We start from the raw sequence: 12222 nt of genomic DNA on the forward strand, positions 1-12222 counted from the left end.
ATTCAAACGAAAAATTTGTTACATAATTTTATTTAAACTACTATTTTAATACAATAGCAAAAAAGTATTTTATTTAGATATACTCTATTCAAATAAAGTAATTGAATGTTCACATAACTTTAATTAAAACTTCGAATATAGTATCTTAGAGTATTTCAAGTTTATCAAATAGTGACCACCTCTGGGCATCATAAGTGTAAACCGTAAACTAAAAGACCTCACAGCCCATACATAGTGTTTAACGAAATAAACAAATATAGTTTTTAAGATACTTAATAATGTGTAAATTTGAAAAATCAAGTTTATTTTTAAAACAAGTTATTGCGTATAAATAAAAATTATTTCACATTACTTTCAATTACAGATTAAAATAATAAAAAGAATGTAGGAAATCCATGATTTAAAAGTAATGTAAAAAAAAAAAATTTACGCTTATACATTAGCAAGAGTACTCGTATTAATCAAATATTTGTTGAGTGAACAACACTAAATATTATTATAGACATAAAATTTTTTTAAAATAAAGAATATACTACGAGATTTGAATACTTATTTTATTTACATGCAGATTAATGGGTATACAAAATACCAGACACACTGAGGTGTCGTAACTGCAAGAAATAATAATAGAATGACAACTGAAATGATTGTAAAATAGGCAACAAATATTAGACCAAAAGTGCTTCTAGCGATTCACTTCCATCGTAATAGCTTTTTCACCCCTCAAACGTCAAGTGTGATTCTATCTCAGTATTTATGGCATATTTGATAGACGGTACTCCTGTGCGTCTGCCTTGGGTTACTAGAAATCTTTGCGTTCGCTGCAATCTGGCTTCGAAAATGTCAATTTATTTCCTTGAGATCGAAAATATCGATTCGCGTTTTCAGTCGTCACTTCCGGGCAATTGGCGGTAAAGCGTTGAATTTGCCAACGGCAAGAAACGTGGGAAGATTTGATCTTAGATTTTTCAGGAAATCCGACATTGACACGAGATTTATGATGTAGGTTTATATTTATATATATGTTTTACGTATTTACTCTTAGAGGTTTATTCACTCTTATGTGAGGAGCTTAGATTTATTCCATTTTATGGTCAAATAACCTTTAGTTTAATCGCTATTATTTGCTATTTACCACACATAAGTTCGTAACCACGAACAAAGAACTACGTAAAATTCATAATGCATTCACCGCTTCAACCTGTATACAGATATCATCTGTATACTTGATTCAATAACAAAAGCCCCTATTATTATTTTTTTATGTCGCGTTAAAGACGTAATATAGCAGTGACTTCCGTTAATTTATTTCCATCTTTCCTTTTGTTAAATCTTATCTTTTGATTTAATGAAATTTCTTTTGAAGATAAATAAAAGTAATAATTGCTAAATTATTCAATCCTTATGTAATGCCTTCCGATTTCTCAAATAAAAACATCAAAGTCAATGATATTTTACCTCATTATATACGATTACATTTAGAAGTTATTATACATAAAAGGAAAGATTTCGCAATGACATGTGTTCAAATTTTATTTTTATGCTTGACTAATTTGATATTATTATCAAAAAGTTGTGTAACAGTTCATATATATGCTCGTACGTATGTTATACGCAATTAAGATCCGTACAATATAAATTAAATTCTTGTTTTTCAGCAAACAGACGTACAGATACCTTCTAGTTAAGTAAGGTTTACAAAGTGAAATTGTACTTTTATTTTACATCCTATTCGAAATGTCATTTAAAAAATGTATCAATCCTTTTATTGTGTTTTGCTTATTTTTTACGGCCAACGGTGAGTTACCAATAACCTATACCAAAACTTTCTAATGTTAAGTCTTACACTTCTAAATTTTTTTTTTATGACAGCTCTTGAGTACGAAAATATTGAAGGAAATTTATTTGCCAAATCCGATCAGTTCAAGCACAATGTTGCCATTAAGGCTAATGGTAATTTTATTTGTGGAGGGTCACTGATTGCCGATAATATTGTTTTAACCGCTGCACATTGCTTTTATGACAAAGAAGAATTCTTGGACCAAAGTTATGAGGTTTTTAGTGGGTCAATAAAAACAAGTGAGGTTAATTCTGATAGACAGAGTAGTATCGACAAAATTTATTTTGTCAAAGGATTCAAAGCAATTCTCAAAGGATTTTGTGCTGATGATATAGCCGTATTGCGGGTAAGAAATTTTTACAACAGTACTAACTATATCTACTAAAAAATATAAAAAATGTAGGTTATGGCAATTGAATCGTAAAATATATTTACAGTACTTCTACCAAAAATTAATTTTATATTGTTTTAATACAAAAATTAATGAGAGTTATTTTAGACCGTTAGAACTATTTCTTTGATATTTATGGTATTTAACGAATTTAACGAATTAAAAAAATCTTAATTCTCTTAAAAAACTGATATGACACGATTGTTTACTCGTTAAATCAAAAATACTATCCAAACCAAAACAAATTCAATAAATTGTGCTTATTTCTGATCTAACCATCATTTTTTAACTTTTATAATTTCATTCAAAAGCTAAGTTGACACATTTTATCATGACATTTTTTTTCGTCAACCTCTTCCAGAAAAATAAATCATGATAGACGCAAGTGATGTTTTTCTATTCATTTTTTAAAAATTGAAAAAAATAACTGTATAGGAACAACGGCTGACCCTTTAACCGAGGCTTACAAATGATTCCAAATTAATTGGATTTGGTGACTTCACTTCATAGCTTATTTTCCAGAAATTATTTTTTGTTGTGTGTCACTCAATTTTTTCTGGATGAACTATTTTTATTACTCAATAAATAGTTTTAGTTACTTTCAATGCTTTTAATCCTACTTATGAGATTTTTATTATCAAAGGCCACGATATCACGAAAAAGGCAGGATCAATTAAATTTGAATATTTTCTTTTACAAACTTGCTACACTTACGAAAAATCATGGCGAAAAAATTATAGATGATTCCGCACACAAAATAAAGACACTGCTACTTATAATGTAATCTTAATATTAATTTTTGTATTACAATTAAACTCTGACACTGTTGCAAACTATGATCCATTAAATAAAATTTTTCACATTGTCTTACCAGATCGCAATACTCTGAAATTTTTTGTGTCAAAACAGAAACATAAAATTCATTTTAAAAAACATAGAAGTCTTTTTATCATTTTTTTAATTGATTTTTGGACATCATGTTTTAATGCATAGTCACTGTTTTACTATAAAACGTGTCTGTGAATACCAATGAAATATTTAATTAAAAACGACACATATTTTGGAATAATCAATACTGAAAAAATGTGTCCCATTTTGGAAAGCATGAAATACGAATAAGCACGGTAATACTGCATATACAAATAATTTATTCTTAAATATTTAATTGTGTATTAAAATCTTATAATTCTCGAGTTGTAATTTAGCATGTATACCAAAATAATTATAACTCTTTTCTGATTAATATTAAAAAAAAATTTTGTATATTTTTTTTCATAGAGTTTTTCTCGACTCAGTTGGCATTAATATTGAAATCATATTCCACAGTTGCCATACCTCAGTCGACTGTTGGTTTATGTCTTCTGATTATACCAAATAATACCAGTAGTACAAAATTTTTCTGTAAGATAATATACTAATTAAAATTGTTGTGTTTTTTGAACTTTCTCTTTTGATATCATATTATTGTCCTGTGAAGGTCATGAAGAAACGGACTATATATATTTAATTTTTTACAAAATATCTTGCCATTTTACCTAGAGAATAATTAGATTTAATCAAAATCAATGATTATTTCAAATTTACGCAATATCTATACTAAACTAGTATTTTGTTTATTTCTTTTTTTAAAGCACAGTTTTTTTAATAGACAAAATATTATGGTATTGCAAAAAAATGTATAGTTGTTGCATTAGTATTTAATTTAGAAAGCTCTTTTCATTGTTACGAAACCTTTGCTACGACAGTTTCACGTAGTACCTTGTTTTAGAGAATTTATTGGTATTGTGAATCATAAATATCGTATTTCACAGTTAAAAAAAAGTCTGAACATCAAAGACAATCCTCATCTTGACATACTGAAGTTACCCAGCAAAGACGAGACATTTCACAACAAAGTTGGAATACTATCTGGGTATGGGATAAATGCATGCAAAAAAAATAAAATCAATGATGTCATTGAAGGTAAAGTGGACGGACGCCTGCGGTATGGGAATATCCAACTTACAGATGATTATATATATCCAAACTTGATCTTTGGATATGCAGTTAATTATGCCAATGAAAATTTTGTAGGAATTTGCAAGGTAAAATCAAAATATTATCAAGTGGTACACTTTCAACCGAATATCAGCTCAAATGTATATACTCTTTTCATTCATTCTCAACAATTTCATTTTAAGAAATATCAGAAATATTAGCAACAATAACAGTATTTAAAGAACTGTACAGATTATTAACCACACACATTACTTTCAAATCTTTATTAATTAAATTTTTTTCCATTTACCAAACTGTAGAATTGAAAAATATGTGCTCAAATAATTTTTTCCTAGCCGGGATTTTTTTTTAGTCTTGGACGTTTACTGCGCCGCTGGTAGGATTTTTTTTTAATATAACTAATCTCCAAACAAAAGAAATTTTTTACAAAAGTATAATTTAAAAAACGTATATAGTTTTGACTATTTCTTAAAAAACGTAAAGTAACAATTTTTTACTTCAAAAAAAGTTTTTGAAAAATTTAAATACTTATGTATGATTTTCAATCACCAAGTCCATATATCGTTCAATAAATGTGTAGCACATTAACTAATGATGAGTAACTTTTTGGCATAAAAAACTTGAATTCGAATACACGTTCGTTAGTAGAGTTGAGCTTATCATCTAGAAATGGTATACACATTATCTTTATTTATACACTCGTTAAAAAACTTTTTTTTTCCTCGAATTTAAGTCATGAAAAAAAAAAAAAAAAAAAAAAAAAAACTATTTGAATAAATACTTTTAGGGAGACAGTGGCAACGTAGTGTTCCATCGGGGCACTGCCGTAGGAATAGTCAGCTCAGTTTTCGAGTTAAAAGGATCGCCAGCTATCTTTACCAAAGTTTCACCATACTTGGACTTCATCCTCGGAGCTATCAAGGACCAGCCTACGGAAAATACTGTTGTTTATAAATCTAATTCAAATTTACTTTCAAAAATGAAAAACTTTTTTTTACGTATTTTTACCAAAGCAGAATAATGTATTTTTTAAAACAATAATATTGTAGCATTAGAGTTATGTTCGTGTTTGGATCAATCAAGGGTTTTCAATTGTTTTATTAGTTGCTGAGTACAGTACTCTTTGACAGTTCAACGTAACTTAATCACGCGTATCGCATTTTATCATGACAAGCTATTAAAAGCTTAAATCATTCAAGTTATGATAACGTATTCTCACAGCGTATTGATTCCGAGCGTTATTAGTTATTTTTTGACAATAATAATTGTTGTCAACACAGATAGTGATGAACTGCCCGAGTATTTTTAAATGGGGTCTTATTATATTCATATGAAATCACTGTCAGGGTGTCAACAATAGTACCATTTACCCCTACTCTACATATTTTAAAGATTTTATGATTGTGGACCAGTTCACGCACTGTTTTTAGATCGGAGAATTTGATTATTTTTGTGTAATACTCCCTAATTGGAAAAAATTTTGTTAAAAACTAAGGAGGTAGTAATATAATCCCCACTAAACAGATATACACATTACCAATAATAATATAATAATGTCAGTACGAACCCTATAGACTGCCATAAAAATGTTTGCATGAAAATTATCAAATCATAAATCGTATCTCTGTATGTATATATATTGTATTTTGTAAAGCATAAGGAACTTCTTACATGAAGCATTAAACATTTCATATATTGTACGGTAAAGAATTGCATGAATGGTGATACTATGGACGCTTGATTTCTAGCGTTTTTCAATAAACTTTTATAAAAACATAAATGTAAAACAGCTAAATGGTGCTCCTTTTTTCTGGTACTATTTCCCTTTTGCTCAGATTTTATGTTACATACAGTCATGTCAAAACATTAATTTATGCAAATGTTGTTGAATGAGTAAAGATCAAATTAAAGTTCAGATCGAGGAACGGGCAGAGAGAGCCTGGGTTAACAAGATGGGTTATTGAAAGATAGAACTTTTGTAAGTCAATAATTCGATTTGTACATAAAATACTTTTTCGTTAAAAATAAAAGAAAATAATTTTTTTGAATAACAATATTGTCTGACATTACAACTTCGAGATAAAAGTTAAAATGTCCAAAAATTCTACGGCCGGAAATCATTGATTTTTCATCTTGAATTATGGTGAAAATTTCAAAATTACACATATTCATTCAAAAAGTTAAATGTTGGTGAAGTTGTAATTAGTCGAGTGGTATTAAGAAAAAAGCATATAAATATCGCAAATGCAATTGTATAAAATAAAAAAGTAAGTTAAATTGAAGGTTTTATTTTTTTTTATAGAGACTGGGAAAAAGTTTCCGAGGAAGTATTTTGTAGAAAAAACTTTCAATGAGAAAGATAAGACGAGAAAGAATTCGTTTAAAGAAGATTGTCTTGTTCTGTGAGGTGAAACAGAAGATGCTTGCTGTGATGTCAAAGATGAAGTATTAAAACTATTTTATTTTTATTGGAGACTAGTTCTTTATTTCTAAGGAAACATAAGGTGAGCTAAAGAATGTTTAAATAAAAGTAGGATTGAATTTTCTGTGTCTTTGAAGGCAAAAAATGGTCCAGACTTCATCGCTAGGATTGGAGCTTTCGATTCGTATTTTTGATTTATTGAAAGTAGAAAGCTAAAAAGAACACGTTTAATCCAAACGGACTATATGAAATGTGAGATGAGGTTGGTTGACAGATTTATAAGTATTAGGGGTAAAATAAAGGACGCAATAACTTGAATAACTTGAATAACGTTGGTAGTAAAAGTGGTGATGTAATAAATTGTGGGATTACGATGAGTGAGATTTTCAATAGAAATTAATTATAATAAATATAAATTTTTAATAGTATTTCATCGTAATATGTTTCAAATGAAGGATCTATCTTTACCTTCGGGAATTCCCATGATAAAAGTAATGGGGCATATCTAAAGTTTTATCAACAATGCGCAGTGTGACGGTAATAAGCCTTTTTAAAAAATGAATGAAGTAAAAAACTAACATGAATACATGAATTGTCACTTTTTACCAAATTAGATATTATTAATTACATAACACGAAAAACCATTTTCTTGTAATCAGTAAAGCGAAAAAAAATTTTAAACAAAAACTTTATTTCCAGAAATTATCAATTTTAAAGTTATTGGAATTAAATATAGTTTTCCTCCCAGAAATCAGTCTTTATTTTTTAATCATATACCGGATAATAAAACTAGTTATAGGTAATGTAATGTTTTGTATACTCTATAAAAAAAATCGATCAAGTTCTTTTTATAGTTAAAATAAATGTTTGTTACAAAAGTAGCTGAGAGATGTCCTACATATTACCTACTAGGAGAAAAAATAATATCCAAACAAAAATTTATTTAAAGGTATGTTGTCTGCAGGGAAAAGTAACAAAAGATAATAAAAATATGATGAAAATAACAAAAAAGCGTACTGTACGATTACATCAAACATAATGTGAATGGGAACCCTCTTATATTTTGTGTAACCCTCTGTATACTTCAATAACAAGATACAGTGTGTAATTAGGTAAACAATGAACGAAAGTGACAAGCTATTGCAGGGCTGAATTTTTGTTTTTATGACGTGTCATTCATACTTTTAACTACGTGTATCTTAAACGTATCTCACTGTTTCTTTTTGTAGGAGCGTGTAATGGACTTTCAAATCGATAAACTTTTTATTATTTAGAAGAATTACAAAGGTATTGAAGTACTTTTTCAATTTTTAAAACACTACCACCGCTAGTCAGCTTGGAAACTTCAAGTGAGCCATACCAGAATAGGTTCATCCACTTTTGTTACAATAAATAATCACATTATTTAAAAAAGAAGTGTTGTATTCAATAAACCATCTTCAAGTTGAGGTAGCAAAATATGTAAGTAAACAATAAAAAAAAAAAAAAATAAATAAATCACTTTTTCTTGAATAACTTACCTAAATTTTTTCAGCTAAAAACTACCATTTTTACAATGTTTACTGAACTAGTATCAAGACTTGGTTCGAACAAATTAAACTTCTCATTCACTAAACTATTTTATTTTTATAATCAAATTCTCGGATCTTTAACGATGAATTTCGAGGAAATCCCATTAAAAAACAACAGCTTCAACCGTTGGTCTTTTCATTATTCTTATGCTCTTTTATTTTACAATATTTTTTTATTAATACTTTTGATTATAATGCAACACTTTTACCTACGAGATTTTCAGGCCACATTTGCAGTTAATGATCGGTATGATAATGCCTATTCAGTATTATACTACTCAATTTTATTTCTTGCAGTCAATTTTATTGTAATTCAAAATATTATCAAACAAAAAAAAGTCATTAAAATTTTTACAAACTTTAACTCAGTAAAGGAATTAATAGGAGAGATAGAAAAAAATGTGAATAGTGAAAAAACGATGTCAAAAGAAATAAGGAATCTTCACTTTATCATTTTATACAATATTTTGTCCACCAATTTTCTTGCTTATTTTTGCTATACCAACACAAAACGCCGAATATTTGTATTAATAAGAGTGATTCATGTTATCATAATAGATGCCACAGTGGTGCAATATACTTTTATTTTTATCTTATTAAAAATTTTATCAGCAACTATTAATACCTATTTAAAAAAAAATTTTGATAAATCTATGCCCTCGGAAAGCACTGATTTTTTTGGTTATGATATTGTACAAATGCAATGTTTGACCATATCGAAATTGCAGAAAGTTTACATGTTGTTAATGAAAACATCGCAAGAGATAGCAAATTTTTTTTCTCCGTTAATCTTTCCATGCATTATCGTGTATTTCACATCTTTGTTGTATTATTCTTATAATATGATAGATGATAGTATCGATGATACCAATAGTTTAATACATAAGTTGATACCGTGTTTGGTAAATCTTTTTAACACTTTACTCATGATCATAACATTAACTAAGTCTGCAAGCTCTTCGATTAAAGAGGTAATACATAATTAATGTTTTAATTATATTATTGCTGCGAAAATATGACAAAACTATAAATAATCACACAGAGTAAGGGCATACAAACTACACTGACTGGATGCTTATTGAAGAACAATGATGCCAAGTACGGACGCATAACGTATCAAGTAAGAATCTGACAATAATTATTAAGAATTATGAGTTATAGAAAGTTACAACGAAAATATCAAATATTTATTTCTAGATTTTATTATTTTCACATCAATGCAGAAGTGCAGAGCTGAAATTCGAAACTTTGGCTGTTTTTTCGATTGACAAAAAATTATTCGTTTCGGTTAGTATTCCTTCTAAGTTATCTAATATTCCATTAAAAAGTTTTTAAAAAATTACATAGGGAACAAAAAGTTTTCTTAGAAAAACGAATTCGATTATCATCATGATTCATTTTTCAGATAATAAGTGCAGCTGCAACGTATTTGTTTATATTATACCAATTCGACCCCTCTAGAAAATAAAATCATATTGTAATAGTTAGTAGATAATGGCTATATGGTTTAAAGCTGGAGCTGGATGTTTTTGGATAAATAATCGGAATTCACGCAGAATGTTACCATAATTTCACCGCAATACATTAGTGTCCTCTTGAAAATACTGAAAGTGAGATTGCATTTATACATTACACCTGAGTTTCAAACGATTATAGTATTTTGATAAATGTTGTTAGTAAATATAGTATGTGCATTTTTTTCCTTGTTTAATAAAGATGGATTTTTAAATTAGAGTTATAAAAAGTACTTGACTACCATTTGTCATACCTTTCTTGTATCCCTTTGGACAAATGATAATTTAAGTAACTGATAATATATGTTATGATATACTTGTGAATCCAATACAAAGCGTTCAAAAAATTTGAAAAATTTATCATTTGCGTGTTGGTAAGTATGCCTATAATTCATTGCATCCTTCCACGACAGGTACATATTTATTTTTCACTGTATTTAAGCATATGACGATAATTTCAAGATTTCGTATTTTTTAATTTATAAAGACTTTAACAATGAACGTATATTCATAAAATTGCGTGAAAAAAATTTTTTTCACATTATAATGTTTTTTTTTCTTAATTAACGAAGACTATGTACCAATAAGATCTCTCTATGAGTAAAAAAAAAATCAATTTAAAACGCGGTACATTGCTAGTCTTCTTCAAAAGCCTTACATCGCCCTAATGTGTGTTTGTAAACGTAAGTTTATGTGTTGGTGTACTTTAGTAATATGAAGAAAAATTGAAATCTCATTTATGATAATTCAAATTGCCTCTCTTACCTCGTTCTTTCAATTCTATGATATACTACCCACGTGGTGATCAGTTAAGAGCGAAGATATGGCAGTTATCAATACGCGATCTATCTCTCACAAACATATACGATTCATCCAAACTACACGATTAAAAAATCGCCTTCAAAGTACCTCAGCTCGTAAAACATTTAACAGAAGCCCTATGAGACATTTGACTGTGTATCATGTTTCATTACTTTAAAAAAAAATAATTATGATTTGGAAAATATTACCTTCAACATTCGTCGACATTTTGTAGCAATGAAGTTGCCTGGTAGTTTTGTCACATGGATCTGCATACGGAACATTACTTACCGTGTTTCGAGAACCGTTAATTTTGGCGTTATAGACTACACAAAAAACGTACGTCAGCCAAGTATTGCATTTAAATTCACGATAAAATTAAACATTAAATAATTTGGTACACAAATTTGTTAAAAAAATATCATAAACATGTTTTATTTTTTGTTACATTCAATGTTGAAAACAGAAGTGATATTGAATTTTTGTTATGAACACTTGCATTTTAGATAATATTACAATAAGTATGTATATTTACGCATACATCTATGTATAAATATAAAACATGAAACAACAAAAATTTAACGATGCTGATTTTTGATCACTATAAATATTTCATAGTTTTTTCGTTCAGTTTTTCTTGTAACATACATATGTACACTGTATAATAACACTCAGTAATGTATTCCAACTGTATTGACAACGGTTTTTTTTGCTTCCTTTAACAAGAGTACTTCCTCATTGACAATACCCTCAAGTATACTTATTGTTTGGTTCATTAATTTTTTTTTTTTTTTTTTTTTTTTCAAGTATTACAACTGCAAGTAATAAAAGGTAGCTGAAATATTTTATTTACACCGTTGTTCACTTATTTAAGATTCTTTTTGCTCTTGTCACGTTTTGTATGTTTGGTTGATACTGTGGAGGCGACAGTCTGATTCTATCCTCTACTACAGTGTTAACGATTTCTGTATGGTGTCTTTGTACTTGTCTCCAACGAATGTTTCGAGAATTCCGACCTGAAATCCAATCATTGTCTAATGTACTTAAATTTATGTTTGCGGGTTAATAAAAGCTCTTGTAAGTTAGATTCAATTTTTGTTTGTTTTACTTATTTATATTTAAAATTTACTTGAAAAAAATCTGAAAGATCATGCACTTTCCAATAAAAAGCGTATTTTTTGTGATAAAACATAATCTATGCGAATGTATATTTGATCGAATAACCATCTACGTGCAAAATAATATTATAATATTATTTCATCTTAAATTGTTATAGCACGAAAAAAAAAATTTTTATAAAAGACAAAAATATATGTAGCGATTTTTTCACACGTCGTTGTATAGATTTCAACTTCAAGGGCCTTTTCGTTCATTAGTGAGCAAATATACTAATGTGCAAAGTTGTTACTTCGCGGACTAGTGCATAAAAATGTATTTCGTGTATGTATGTGCATAGTGTAGCTAAAATGGAACACTTCTTACTCCCCAGCAAGCACCAGAAGTTGAACTTTGCAAAGTACATATTAAAAAAATGTTTTAAATATTTAAAATAATTTTTTATTGTATTTCTTAAAGCTTCAGTGATAAATTTTACGCCATCAGCCAATTATTTTCGGCACCTCCCATACACACCCTTCGATTAATACTTCAAGATACGAGCCCCTGGAAAACCAACATTGATTACC

The sequence above is a fragment of the Copidosoma floridanum genome, unplaced genomic scaffold (assembly GCF_036245765.1).
Source record: "Copidosoma floridanum isolate Cflo_tuat_1 unplaced genomic scaffold, Cflo_Japanese_pri ptg000029l, whole genome shotgun sequence".
Taxonomy (NCBI): Eukaryota; Metazoa; Arthropoda; class Insecta; order Hymenoptera; family Encyrtidae; genus Copidosoma; species Copidosoma floridanum.